Here is a 16,284-nt window from a genome sequence, read left to right on the forward strand (position 1 = left end):
ACGCCTCACAAATATGCTCCCTATACTATAAAACGGACGATATTAGTGTCAAATACATATTTTTCCTGGCCGCTAAAACTCTGAAAGAATAAGTATAAAATTCACGTACAGAACGTTTGTACATTAGTCAACACACTGGAAGCAAACTATGAACATACATTTGTTTTACTCCCGCGCAATACGAAAAAAAGTTAAAAAATACTTTTAGCACACGTAAACAGCTTAAGAGGTATGGTTTTTGTTTCCTTGAAATTTCTGTCTTTCCGTATAACGTATTGAAATCTATCTATCTATCTATCTATCTATCTATCTATCTATCTATCTATATATATATATATATATATATATATATATATATATATATATATATACACTTTTTATATTTATTTGAAATATGGTTACAGTAAGGAGATGCATTTCTTTTTTATTTTAGGTTGAATACAAATAAACAAAGATACGTGTATATTCGTTATCCTTATCCTTATCCAATTTATTCCTTTTTTAGATACTTATATATATATATATATATATATATATATATATATATATATATATATATATATATATATATATATATATACACTCTTTTTACACACCCATATATATTATTTTAAAGTACCTATATATATATATATATATATATATATATATATATATATATATATATATATATATATATATATATATATATATTCCGTTTTACATAATACCTAAATATACATACATATAGGAAAATATCTTTTTCAGTTACTTATATACATCTAGGGGGAATAAAATGGAAAACAAGAGTACACAAGAATTATTAAAAGAGATCTTTATTACCGTCTTTATTAACTACATAGAAAAAGAAGAGGAGCTCGTACCAAATAAAGAGACGCAAGTTCTTCTAAGGGAAATAGATTAAGTAATCAGGATAGAAGAAGAAGATGATCGTGAGAGGAAGGAAGGAGTACATAAGGAAAGAGAAGAAGAAGATGATGGTGATGATGAAAAGAATGAGAAAGGAACACAAAAGGAAAAAGTAGGATTATCAACAAATGCATTTGCTCAAGAAGAAGAAGAAGAAGAAGAAGAAAGAGATGTAGTTAATGAAATTGAAAGAGGAGACGAAAAAGAGATCACCAGTTCCATAGAAGAAGAAGAAGAAGAAGAAGAAAGAGATGCAATTATTGATGAAATTGCAGAAGAAGAAAAAGAAGAAGATGATGATGAAGAAGGAGAGAAATATAAAGAACTATTAGTGATATTAGAAAATGGATGTGATAGAATGATAACACAGGAAGAGGAAGCATCCACCTCTACTGATAAAAAATGGTTACAAGAAGAAGCAGAAGAAGACGTCGAAGAAAGGACAAATGAAGAAAAGAAGAGTTGCTAAATCTTAAATTTTCGCAGATAATAAAAGAGGCTTACAATGAGGAAGAGAAGAATAGAGAAGAAGAAGAGTTTTACGTAAATGAATTACACAATTGGCTTAACAATTTATTTCCAAATCCTGGAAAGGAAGAGGAAGAAGAAATATATCAATCATTTATGGAAATATTAGCAGTGGCTAATACAGAACATGAAGAAATAGAAATTGATTTAGACGAAATAGAAAAAAGAATGGATGAATTGTTATCTCAATTTCAAACAGAACGAAACACAAATGTACATGTGGAATTTGGAAATAACAGGCGTAACCATGGAAACAATAGATTTCATATAATAGGAGAACGTAGAAGATAATACAGAAGATACAATATGGAAGGTACAATGCTAAGAATTCGATTAACCCTGTGCTTACAGATGAAAATCCTTTTACTGCAATTGAAACAAGTCGGCGGGCTCTAATAGATTATTTGCTACGTAATGTGGACCAACATGATTACGTAGGAATAACAATCACAATGAGAGAGAAAGACATCGCCAAGACATCGTTAAGTACGCAATGATGTGGAGGTAATCTTAAAACAACATGCCCAACTGCTGCCAATTCCTCTAATTGTGTACCTTTTTCTTTTCTTCGTTCGGAACAGTTGTTCATCAATAATTAGGAGAATAGGTATTATCGGGACCGGACTAGATATGGCACTATTGTAGATTCGCATATAACTAAAGAATAGTTTCTTTCCTCCACGAAGTATTGTGATGATGGTGCAGGTCTCTATTTTCATCCTGCTCGTTTATTTCCTACATATTTGGAGAACTGCTCACGCTAATTCTTAGCGGTTGTCACAAGAGGAGAATAAACTAAAATTTACACCAAGAAATACCTGGGAATAATGGGAACTTAATCTAGGGGTAGAATAAAGGCTCCTGTTAATACTAATTGAATTTTATTATATGATTAATAAAGCAACATACAACTTCTTTATTCTGCTTCATAATGAGTAAGTAATATCACATTATCACTATTTCACTGAGGATAGAAGACGAAATGCAATTATACGACTGCTGTTCTTAACCGCGAGAGCTTTACTTAGGTAGACAAATCATTTTGAAATGTGATATGACATCCCTATAAATGAAAATGGTTTTATAATAATCTCTGCTACATACCTTGACTGGAGTCTTGTACAGCTGTGTAACAAGTTGCTCTCCAATGAACTTCGCACTGTGGACTTGACTGATTCTGAAACAGTCATCGGGTGCTCGAAGCTAACAGCAGGAGGCCCTGAGGCCTTTTTAAATATTTTCGAGGGATACACCCAAATCTTGTGATAATCAGACCATTGCGTCAGATCTCTAAATATGGAAACCTATTGCCCTTTTGCCTTCTGATTGGTTTTTAGCAAGTGCCGCACCCAGGATACGATGCATTGCACATATACACGTGTACAGACTTAGACGGATGATTCAATGTCATGCATCATAGAACTTTCCAAACATCCGTAAATACTGACTAATTTTCCTCTCATTATTGCGTTGTTGAAGTTATGATTGAGCATTGGGTATCCTGTTTGGTTATTATCAATAACCTTCACTGAGTAAACTTCCTATAAAATTTTCTCAGTGAGGGCAATATCAGTTACCTTCATCGTTTTACGTATTTCCCTTCTCTTGTTGCTAACTCTAAGCAAACCAAGAGGAGAAAAGTGTCTATTAATCCAAAATTTCAACTTTACTCAAGTAAGGGCAAAGACAACCATATTTCGACTTTACCGTCAGAGTAGTAGGCTTCGTATTAATTACACGACTATGGGAATGTGTATTATACAAATATATAGAAGATACCTCCTCTAAGCGGTTTAGTATGGAGTTTTCAAACCAATGCTCGAAAATTTCTGCGTTTATTGTCCCACGATAATAGACAGGAGGAGCAGAGAACTATCCACAAAAGCAAATCGACCACCAAAGTGCATAATAACGATTCCTTCCCCCTTTTTTGTCCGAAGTTGCAACTGTGCAATTGTCAAGAGTCGTCGGACCAATTTTTGATTTGGCATGTGTTGCTATTGTACCAAGTTTCGTCTAGGTATATGTCACAGTATCCTGCGGAACGGTAAGCTTTAATTTCTTCGAGATAACGGTATCTCTAAGTAATAACTTCATTGGACTCACATTTCGAGCTTTTTCTTGGCACTGTCCTCTACGAAAACCCCATACTATATAACAGACGACGTAATGTTTTGATGGAACAAGGAAATTCATAGATAGTCTCGGATGTCTTCACAAATCATCACGTTTCTAAAAAAAAAAAAAAAAAAATCGGATTATTCGAAGGGACACTCCTCCCAGTTCCAAGATTGGGGGACGTGCCCACCTCATACCTCCGGGATTTGCGCCAGTGAAATATTGTTGGCTATAAACAATAAATGGAATCTTTCTATAAGAAACGAAGTTTATTGAGAAAGTTTTTTAAGCTAAGATTTTTTCCTTCTTTCTATTCGTTTCTTTAATTTTCAAAACAGTAGAAAAAAAACTGTTTTAGCTTCTTTATATGTGTTACTGCTCATTCATGGATGAAGAAGACCTAAGTCAAACTTTCTTTTCTCCCTTTTATATATAAATTTTTAAAAAATCATGTTTAAATTTACAAGAATGTGATTCATTTTATTATGGTTTCCAAAATCCGGAGAACTATAAAACTCAAGAGGAAAAAAGGAAAATAACCCTACTACCTGCCTTAAGTTGTATATTGTAGCACCAAAGACTCATGCAGGAATTGAGAATGAATATTTACCCTTTCAGAGGCATTTACACTCTTCGCTTTTTTTTTTTTTTTTTTTTTTTGTCTTCTGAAGGAAAGATGATCCTTTTAAAAAATGAAACCTTCGTTAGCTCAGTTTAGAAATCTGGCAGCATTGATGTCTTCGCGATTTCCTGTGAAGTTTGCGGTTGCTAAGCCACAGGGGGTAGAGGAAAGTTTTCCTCTTCCAGGAAAAATAGTCGTTTATCTATGGTCCCGAGATTACATCCGAATTTTGTGAATGCGGATGAAGTTGCAATGTCTCTTTCAAACCTTCAATGTGAAATATTTTTGCTTGAAAATTCATATCCTAAAGTTTTCAGAGCAATAATAATAATAATAATAATAATAATAATAATAATAATAATAATAATAATAATAATAATAATAATAATAATAATAATAATAATAATATCTATTAATTTCCTTTGTGTGCGAAATAGAGTGAATGTTTCTCCTATTATTATTATGCTTCTGTGGTAACCTCTATTTTCACTTTAAAATAAATTAACTAAATAAAATTAGAGATAGCAAACTCAACCAACTTTTTAAGAAAATTTTCTCCGTGAGTAAAAACCCCATTTTTGCTATTTCAAACATATTAGTCAATAATTACATGTATTCGTAAAATCATTATTTGAGGAACAAAGAGGAAATATAAATTGAATTAAAAGTTGCGGTTCGTGTATTAATTAAATCTTCATATTTTAAAGAGAAAACAAAGAAAATTATACATAACTTAAACTCCAAGTTCTTTACTTACATCTGGCCATAATTTGTTCACGACGTATCGTTTGTGGTAATCTGTATGAGCTTTGAATCCACAATGGAACTTTATCAAAAACACAATTTATTAAAGCATCAACATCTATTTCCATTTTTATTTTTATCTCCGCAACTCGCAACGTCATCTGCTTTGACGCAAAACAAACCTTCTTCTCTCATGTAGCGCTAAATTTCTCTGCAGACGACTCTCCATTCGCACGAATTTGGACAAACAATCCCAGCATGCTGGGATCGTTCGCATTTGCATCTTTTCGTCGGTTTTCGCAATTTGCAGGTCGGAACTAGTCGATGCACTCCAATTTATTTATACGTGTTGTGAAATTCGCATTTGCATTCGCAATCGCATTGGGAAGCAATGCGATTGCGAATGCGAACTGCGAATTCATGTGCCTCTACTAGATCCGAAGTTTTACGAATGCGAATCTAGTTGCAATGTCTCTTTTGAAGCTTCATTGTGAAATATTTTTGCTTGAAACTTCGTACCTTAAAGTCTTGAGAGCACGAAGAAGACGAATTGGATAAATGGCATACTTTTATCAAGAAATGAAGATGGAGAATTTAACTTATTGCCTCAGCTAGAGCAACAACAAGAGAAGTTTTTCGAATATTTTAGAATGACACCTGCAACATTCTATTACATACTTCACAAAGTCTCACCTGCACTTAAAGAACATTTCAATTTTCGAGAGTGCCTTTCTGCGAAGAATCGTTTGGTTTTGACATTAAGGTAAGAAGCGATTATATTTTTCTTGTATCTATTACTATACCATCAGTTTTGTTTGTTAAATGAATATATAATTAATTTAGATCTTCTAGATATATATTCAAATTCATATGTGGAAATATACAATTTAAATCAAATTATGTAGATGTTACAAATTGCAGCAATTTTTAGATGTTCATAAAGTGCCAACTACACATTATTCATTCCCTCGATTTCTAAGTATACATGAAAATATGATGTAATCAGAGCGGCTCGTAAGGGAAGTCACGTCGGTAAAAAAATAATGTTTTTATTGTTCGAACCAGATGGAAGAAAACTTACCTAATACAGTTATTCGTATACAGTTAGTACGGCAAACTATCTTATTTCCTTTTGTTTGAATCGATAAAACCAATTTTTGTCGATATGACTTCCCTCAGGTGCTAACTCTGAATATAATATAATATAATATAATATAATATAATATAATATAATATAATATAATATAATATAATATAATATAATATAGTAATATATGCAAGGGGTCCATATCAATTTATACAATTATTATATTGACTGCTTTGTACTTTTGAAACCATTTCCTCCTGGAATTTAATTCACCTTAAAAAATGCATACAAATTTATCAGCAACATAAAATGAAGTAGTAGACAATAGAATAACAATGTAATTTTTTCACTTTTTCTGAAATTTATATTTAAATTAAAAGAATTAATTAGGAATAATTCCGAGTGATGATATTTGATGTTTTTGGATTCTGAAACCACTAGCGCGAAGTTACATAATATGTTGAACCTGTCTCATCAGTTTCATACATCAGTCCTTCTGATGTATGAGATAACTCGTTTGACGATGCAGATGTAGAACGTGATGGCGGTATTGAAGAAACTGTTTCCTCCAATTGTTGTTCATCAATAAAAACTTGTTGAAGTTTAGAGCGTACGGCGAGCTTCCTATGTGTTGGGACTGATTTTAAAAATGGGTGTAAACTCATTAAAAACTGGTAATCACTGTCATTGTGCATAGCATTATTTTCGAGATACATAATCTTATTTTCTTCCAACGCCAATAGTTTTTCACTGAAGTCGGATGACCGTTTTTCAGAAACTGGCTTCTTAAAGCGCTTGGTCCCACTGGCTACATCAGTATTTTCGTGGGATGGTCCCGGTGACAGTAATTCGTCTGGAACAGTCTCATCTGTGGTGGCAATTGCCTGCTGTATCTCCGAAGGCGGCGGTAACGTTTCTACATGTTCCAAAGGAATATTCCCTTAGGAAACTCTTGGTATCACTGTTTCAGAGAGAAACAATAAAGATTTAAAATGAGGCCAGGATGATACCGATTGTGAACTAGCTGTGTCTCCCGAACGACCTGACTTCTCTCTCTCTCTTTAATTCCTTCCTAAATGTGTCCCGTAATCCTCTCCATCTGGCTTTCAACTTCCTCTCTGAAAATATTAAACATGTAATATTTAGTATTTTTAGTCTCTCAAATAATGAAGCATAACACACTGTTAAATTTATAAACTTTGTTTAATCTCTAATATGTATCCGGAAAGAAAGAATAAAAACCAGTGACGGCACCAGCTTTACTTTCTTGGGGAAAAAGGGACGGGCAGAGACTTTTTTTGGGGGGACAGTTGTTTCTTTCTATACCGAAAATATTTGTACATTACTTCAGCTACATGATAATACAACATGTCTTGGGGGGGGGGCAGTCGGGGAGTCTTGCTTTCCCTCTAGCGTCGCCACTGGTAAAAATAATCAGTCTATTAAATATATTGTTTGCACGTCTGGCTATACATAAGTGCCACGAAAGATTTTTTAAAAAAACATAAGGTAAAAATCATGGGTCAGTCCTGTTCACACATTATATATTAATTTTGTATGGTGCGCCGCAGGGACATTTGAAACATTGATCTTGGGCTACAAAACCATTTATATCTATACTGGTACTTAAATTTGGGATAGCATACCTTTCCATACGCGTACAGATATGAATTGAGTGTCATACAGCAAGCAGGGGTATGGCGAACCAGATGCCGAACGTTCAACGAAAATTTTGCTCGTCCACCAGACATCGAACACGGGACCATGCCTACAGGCTTGTCCACTAACTATTCAGTACAGTAAGGGTTCTCCAACATTTTTTTAAAAAGTAATTTTAGATTTAATAATTCACTGTTTGGGAATGTCTTTTTTTAAGTTTTACGTCCCACACTTATGCCCTTTAGGCTAAAGGAGATGGATGAATAATGAAAGGGAAAGAACTGGTGGAATAACAATGTGGGAGGAAACAGGAGAATCTTAAGAAATCCCCCACAATGTTGTCTTCAGAAACTCACATGGTCTGGAATCGAACCCGGAACCCCAGAGGTTAGCGCTCTATAGCATAGATTAAATAATGTAATTAATCTATGTCTATAGCAACCACCACATCCCTTTAAGAATTCAACAACTGGAATCTGGACAGAATCAAAAATTATTTACATTATGAAACTTTGCTCCATTATTGAAAGAAGTGCCAAAATGATTAGAAAAATGCAACAGAACATTTAAGTTCACTGCTTTGATTATTGTGCGTATATCACCTCTGCGGGTGTCGTGCTTACGTCATAACTCAACGAAGGAACGCCAGCATAGACAAAACAAAATATAAGTACGCAGTCAATGTGATGTCACCTAGTAGAATTTGCTGACGGAGCTAATGGAATTCTTTTCTCTCTCTCTCTCTCTCTCTCTCAATTTTTGTTTCAATTTGGATGTATTTTTTTTTTTTTTTTTGTCCACGTTTTCTTTCACGAAACTGGGCAGTGGTCATCGCGTTGAGCATCCAACAAAACACCCTTGCTTGTCACTAGGGTAATTTATTGTTCTCGGGTGGCGAAGAAATCCCAGCCCTCTTAACGAACTGCACACGCACACACACACAAATTTCAAAATTAACAGAAGAGAGAGAGAAAGGCAAAATTTTAAAAACTAAGGCAGTTGCTACAGGAAACGTGCAGCGAGAACACAAGAAATAACGCCTTTTCAACATCGTTGCAGATATATGTATATCTTTGTTTATTTTTATTATACAAGTATGTGTCTACGATAAAGTCTTAGTGTTAGTGTCGCTGAAACGAAAGTGCTCATAGCCCACATTTTCTTCATAATTCGAACTCTCTCTCGTTATGATCATGGAAAGTTTACGTGGGTGTACGTTGGTGCATAGATTTTGTGTCTTCTCTACAAAGCGAGTGCACGGCCCGGCTGGATGCTCCAACTCTGGACTCCAAGTGGGACATGAGGAATCTACGTGTCGTGTGAAATTAAAAGACAAGGTAGGATCTATACATGCTTTCCTATTAGGAGGCGTTTTCCATTTTTATATAAATCTTTCTTGGCACGAATACTTACAAGACGCCCAAAGGGACGCCAAACAATTCGTATTATATGGGTCAGTTTGGAAGTGTCCAGATGATCGTAATGAGACTGTTGTTATTTTTACATTACTCCTTTTCTTGGCACATTTATTCAGATGTTGACTACTACTGACTCAACAATCATTTGCCCACGATTGAAGTGACGAAAGAACATAAATGTTTGAGGGATTTTTAGTGGCAAACTTCCCAGAAACGCTACTCATTTTTTTTTAAATTTATAGTTTGATCATGCAGTGATAAACTTATTTGCAATATACTTTTGTGTGTGTGTGTGTGTTTTAGAGAGAATCCTGAAATGAGTTATGAAAATATTCAAGTGCAGTTTCAGGGCGAATAAATCATTATCTTCGTCACCACGAAAACTAACTTTATTTTTTTAAAACATCATTTTACTTTATTTTATAAAGAAGGTTGAAAACATCAGTTATTATACTTATTTATTGCTAATTAATATAAAAAAATCGAAATGTAACTTACTTACGATAAATTATTTTAAATAATAACTTCCGAATATAAGTGGTTACTATTACATTATTTAGTCCGCTAAGATAAAAGGTATCCCAAGGGATAGGAATAGATTTTATTTTAAAACAAGAAATATTTGTTTTGTTATTGATAGACTACTACTACATTTCCATTGTGTTGGAAAGAAAGTATTTCAGATAATTTTTGGTTATTGTACGAAGTATAGAAAATGGAATACATATGACGAAATGATTGTAAGCGAACATAAAGTATTACGATTAATTTTAAAATCATATTTAGACTTTAGTCTTTCTATAAGTAGTTGTTAGGTAAACTAGGCGTCGACGACCTAAAGTAATGTAGAGTATAAATATTGGCCAAGAAAGATCGATCTCTAGAAGTAGATTTGTGATTTAATTTCCTGTGTATTGATTTATAGGAGTGTATGTTTATGTTAAGAGTGAATTATCTATGTGAAGTGTGTAAATACAACTATGGTATTTTCGTATTAGTATTAACTAGTATTATTAGTTTGCTTTCATAAATATAAAACAAATTATGAAACTGAATTTTATATACTCTAAAAATATATCATTCACTATACTTCGTTTTCCTCGTCAATCTTCTTTCAAGTAACTCAAAATTAAAGGTCATGACCCCTATAATCTTAAATTTTCATTAAGCAATATTCTATCTTGCTATTTTGCAATTACTTTCCTAAAAGTTTTCCGTCATTTAAGTAACTGATCAAACAAATCAACCAGCTTCTCCATAGATTCAATCCTGGTATTGTCAATGCAAGTAATTTGTATACGATAGAAAAACTATTCAAATTTATCAAATGGAATTATGATAATTAACTTGTAATTTAAAATCTTGTTACAAACTTGAATTTTAATTAAAGAATCGTAATTTGGTTTAAAATGCCGTTTGTATTAATATTACATATCAGTATTATGTAACTTTGCAGACATTCAAAATTTAGAAAGCTATTTCAATGTCCATGTAGTAAATTCATTTTTTTTAAAATTAAGAACCTTTACAGTAAAAGTTCAATAGAATGTCATTTTTTTTAATGCAAATGTTTTCATCAGATGTTGTTACCTGTTGCTATTTTTCTTATATAAATTAAAAGTTCTATCAATGTTATCCAAATTCAGTGTTATCTTTTCTATTCAATCAAGTTCAGATTACCTCTAATCTCAATTTAGGCAGAACAACAAAGCTTTGAGCATTTGCTACATAGGGATCTAGCTGAGCTGACTTTCACTTAAAACATTTTTTATAAGTAAATTGGCAAGATTCTTCGTTGATTAATTTCTAATAATTTTCTGGCTACCCATTTTCCTTTTTTTTTAACCTTCCGACAGTCGCGCTGTTGTAAAAAGTACAACAATGTTGTATTGTTTTCTGCACGTCACTACTCGATTAAGTGGGAAAGCTAGCTGTGTTATGTATGCCTTCCTTCCCTTTCTCCTCACCACTCCACCGGAAGTCAGCCCCTGCCACGCCACGGTTCAGTCCTCAGACGCTCATTCGGCCGAGATGGAACGTCCTTGTTGTACTTTTCACAACGCGCGACCACTTGTGTTAGTTGTTTGATAACAAATATTTCAATAAATAACTTTTTGTGAGTGTTTTCCAAAATTGTAAGGATGAGTGATATTCCACGGGATATTGAAGAAGAGGAAGGACGATGGTGGCAGCCTGGAGCTTGATAGCAACAGTGACCTAACTGATAAAAATATTGAAAATGATAGTCATTCAGACGAAAGTGAAAGAAGGGAAAGAAGATAATGGTGTGGTGTATAGTGATCAAGATTTTGTCCCTGGAAAGGATATTTGGAGTAAAACAGAAGTAAGAGGTATATACAAAACGCCTGACAATTGACTATTGGTGCACTAGTATACCTCTAGTTGAGGATATGCTAACGAAACAAGTAACTATGATTGGTACTTTGTAAAAGGAAGAAGGCGAAAATTCCCCCATCATTTCTGCCAAATAAGCAGCGAGCAATGGGCACTTTAGAATTTGTTTCAACAATGAAAAACAATTGTTTCGTACGTTACAAAGGTAAACAAAGCAGTCATCCTCGTTTCATCTATCAGTGACAAGAAAACTATTGACCCAGTTACGGGTAAATCAGAGATCATTCTTGAATATGTGACAAAATGTGTGCAGCGTATACTGTGTCCCAAATAACAAGGCGATGCCTTCAAGCAATTTTTCTTTGTATTGATGAACATTGCTAGCACAAATACTAGTTATTCTTTCCTTCAATGATCCTGGAAGCATTCAAGCAAGAAAGATTTTCCACAAACATCTTGCGATGGTCCTACTGAAAGGGCATCTAACAAGTAGAGCGCACAAGCTTCTACTTCAAATGAACCTCCAACTAAGAAAATAGGTACCTGCTGACTCTGTGGAAGGACAAAAAAAAATCTATGAAGTGTGACAACTCTAGACACACATCCAGAAGCAAACTATATGTTTGAGATGTGGTGAACTAAATGGTGCAGCCGATGAATTGTAAGAATTGATAAACTAGTAAATCACTATGAAAAATATTTTTGAGGTTGTAGTTTCTATTTGACAATTTTGTATATACAAATAAAAAATATTGTTGCTAAATTCTTGAAATTTAGTAATGAATACAAGTAAATTCATTTATATCGTGTCCCTATAGTAACATTCAAAAGAGTAGAAATAAAAGAAGATACAAAACAACACATTCAATAAATTCCATCAGTTACATATACATTATTATATGTTAACATATTATATATATATTTTATATTGACTTATTATTATATATTAAGTCAATAACATTTTAATGTTAGGTGTTGTAAAAATTACAACGCGCGACTACTCGTGTGACAGAGGTAGGCGCGACTACCGGAAGGTTAATATATAAATTATACAGCATAATGAAAGTCAGTGCAGCTATTCCCAGAAAATCAAAATTAGAGAAACATTTTCCTTTTTCAGCCATGCAGCATGTGTCATATGAAAGAAGATCGGGAGCAAAGCATTTTCTTTGGCGCTCGCAATTTTTTTTTATTCCACTTTTAAGACTTTCCTTTCTCCAAAGCCCTGGAATCCGTTCGGAGAGGGGTTGGTCTAGGAGTGAAGTAGGAGGGGAAGTTATATTCAGGCGGCCCAGCGGACGAATTCTCGCATCTTCTCGCGCTTTCAGCTGAACCGAGGTTCGACTCCAGTCGGATTCAAATCCCGGTAAAGCTGACCGTGAAAAAGCCTACCCTCTGAAAACTTACTTGATGAAACCTTACCCAAAGAGAAATTTACAACGTGAGCACAGTATTTACAATTATCGTTTGTCACGTGCAAGACGTGTTGTCGAGTGTGCCTTCGGCATCATGACAAGCAAATGGAGAATCTTAACAAAGGCAATTGGAACAACACCAGAACATGCAGATGATATAGTGAAATGTTTTTGTGTACTTCATCATATAATTGATAAAGAAGGTGTTCACCCTGCTACTCTTCTTCATGTGCAAGACGCAGTATCAAGACAAGCTCCTAGACCAGAGCAGTCTCGAATTCGACAGGCTGCAATTGGCCAAAACAGAGTGATTAATAAAATTGTAAGAATGTTATAGTATCGGCAGTGTAGAGTATCTACCGCTGTCAATTTAAAAATAATGGTTCTTATCTCTTCTCTGTGGAAGTAAGTAAAAGAACCGGGAGGAATACTTAAGTGAGCAAACTTCATTAACACTGAGAGAGATTATATGAAAATGCAAAAACACAATAAAATTACATTGAATTAAAGTAAATTTCGTAATCACAAAATATTATACACGAGAGACCTTACTTGGCTCAGATTCTTCTCTAACTAAGATTTTACAAAGAGAAAAAGGTCTTACATGAATGTTAGGTGTCCTCTCACCCACATGACTGAATTTTCCCCTCGTCTTTGGCTGCTTCCGTCCTCCCCAGCCAGCCTGGATATTCTCCTTATATTCCCCACTTTATCTCTCTTTAAACAATTAAGAGGCCTTGTTCGTTTGTTTATCTTGTCCCTTAGGCCAAGTTATTTGAACAAAACATTTTAATAGTTCTTCATCTTAGCACATATTAAATTATCTTATGCATTTTTTTCTTACAAAATCTGTTTCCCAACACATTCCTCCACTGTATCAGTACATAACTCGAACAACATCTTTTTGTGTGTGTCGGTCTTATCCTTTTTCTTGCAAAAATCTGTCCTGGCAGTAAGCCACTTAACATTGTCACAGAATGTATTAGATTCAAAATAATGTGAATCATGTTTAAAAAAAATAATAAAAAAAAGGAATTCGTAAAGGAATAAATGAGAATAGGAATCACCATTCACAGTCACAACATCTCACTGTATCACAGTATAACGATGTTCTACACTACATCACAATTTCCATGAACACAAGAATATGGCATGACCCAGTCCTCTAGTCCGCTGAAGGGGGGATAGACTGTCGCCCATTGGGTGTAAAAAATTTCCGGGTGCTCGTCACCTGGACCTCCTCATCTGTAATACAATCCGCCGGAGGAAGGAGTACAGCAACCCGTTGTTGTCTTGAAGTACCATGATAGTCCATTGGCAAGTCTGTTTCTATGTGAAATCACTACACTAGCTTGGCAGTAGGGTGAATGGGTGTGGGAACCATCTTCTTCTTTGGAGTTTCGGAGGAGACGTCTGTGTCATTCTACGGAAGCAGAATCCAGCATGGAGAATTGAACCAATGTGCACCATCCTGTACGGCCCTCGATGTTGCTTTAGGAGATGTCTGCGTCGTTCAACGGAAGCAGAATCCACCATGGAGAATCGAACCAATGTGCATCATCCTGTGCGGCCCTCGATGTTGCTTGAGGAGATGTCTGCGTCGTTCAACGGAAGCAGAATCAAGCATGGAGAATCAAACCACTGTACACCATTCCTCGATGCTACTGGTGGAGGCATCATTGCTTGAGAGGATCAATGTATGAGAGGTGTGATGAATGACGTGAAAGGAAGGAAATAAAGGAGAGGCTTGTATGTTTGTTTGGTGCGTAGGTGGGTGGGGTATTGATGTTATACCAGATTTATTCGATAGAAAAAAGACATGCTTTTCTCAGTTCAAGGCAGAGACATGACAGCAAATTCCCAGTGCAATTATAATTGTATATTTTTTATATATTTTGTCGGTGTGTGTGTAAGAGGGTTATATAGAAGGATTACAATTAGATGCAGCAAATTACAGATCTGTGGGATAAGAGAAGGTGAATATGTGGATTAGAGGTAGATTCATAAAGGACAAATGTAAAAAAAATAGAAGGAACTAAAAAATATTAAATGTTGAAGTTTCGTTTTGTTTGTTTTTTGAATGGATTCGCCAGTACTGTGTTCCTGGTACCTGGGAATAGGTACTTATTATAAAACACAATTACTAATTCTTTGTGGAGTATAATACGGATTAGCGATGGGAAGAGGGGATTGAAAAATGGGGGTTCTATCACCTGTTGAAGGGGGATAGCCACATGCTGTCTAACTTGTTGGTAGGTTTTGTGGGCTAGGTATTTTTTGTAACAGCATAGCCCTAAAATGATTAACAGTAGGAAGAAGAGGGGAGTAATTGTATTATTATTATTATTATTATTATTATTATTATTATTATTATTATTATTATTATTATGTATATCGAGAAGCTTGTGGTGTTCTATGTCTTCTTGTGTGGCAGCGTAAGTTGCTTGGTGCTAATATTAGGATGTTACTGTGAAAATGACCTCTGGTAAAAGTTAGAGACTGAAATGCTTCATATTGTGTATGAACTTTCAATGACATGTAGTTGTTTAGTTCTGGGAAGGAAATGAGTCCATGATCTTTTTTTTTTTTGTATTGTTTCTCGTTGACGGAAAATGGGATGATGAAAACAAGGCGGACTAGTAGCTGCGGGGTAAATCGTTTTAAAGCTTTCTGTATTATTCAGCATTGTTTTTAAAGTACTATGCAATACTATGGAATTTCTCTTTTTTGTCCGAAAGACATGAGAGATGTTAACAAGAAAGTTCGTTTGCAGTACTAAACTTATCAGATGAACTGAAGATGATTATCTAATTGTTACTTTCACAATTTTTCTTGTTAGTTCTGCTCTTTATTTTTTCTGTCTTTTTTTTGTTAAGTATGAGATAAACTGAAATGAACGTTAGTTAACGATGAGATAATAAATTGTCCTTAGAGTTGTTTATAAAAAGAAATTGCATTGAACTGGAAATGTGTGTCCTTTGCAGCCTAGTTATCAATGAAATTTCAAGGTTGGCGTAATCTACAACGGAGCAATTTGTTGCCTACCGAAAACATAGTTTTGCCGATTTTAATCGTATTTTTACCTTGGAGACGTTATGTCTGACGTGTATGTTGTTATTGATCTGTTCGTCATATATGTCGCCGAGGGCGTATATACGGAGCTAATGCGTTAAAAATTGCCTTGATAAAAGGACACAGATTTGTGAGAATATATCAGTGTCAATTTGAGTAAAGCATCGACATCAATTTAGAAGATAATAGGTATGTTTTCTTCTTTTGTTAAATTTGAATTTTATGGTTTCATTATGAGAATTTGAGTTAATGTTGGAACGTGACTTTATCAATATTGCATGAATTTCATTAGCTAAATGCTAGCTTCCTGTGCACGATTTCGCTTAGGAAATCGACATGGCCAAATATCTCTGGAAA

The sequence above is a fragment of the Thermobia domestica genome, chromosome 7 (genome assembly GCF_964235325.1).
Source record: "Thermobia domestica chromosome 7, izTheDome1.hap1.1, whole genome shotgun sequence".
Taxonomy (NCBI): domain Eukaryota; kingdom Metazoa; phylum Arthropoda; class Insecta; order Zygentoma; family Lepismatidae; genus Thermobia; species Thermobia domestica.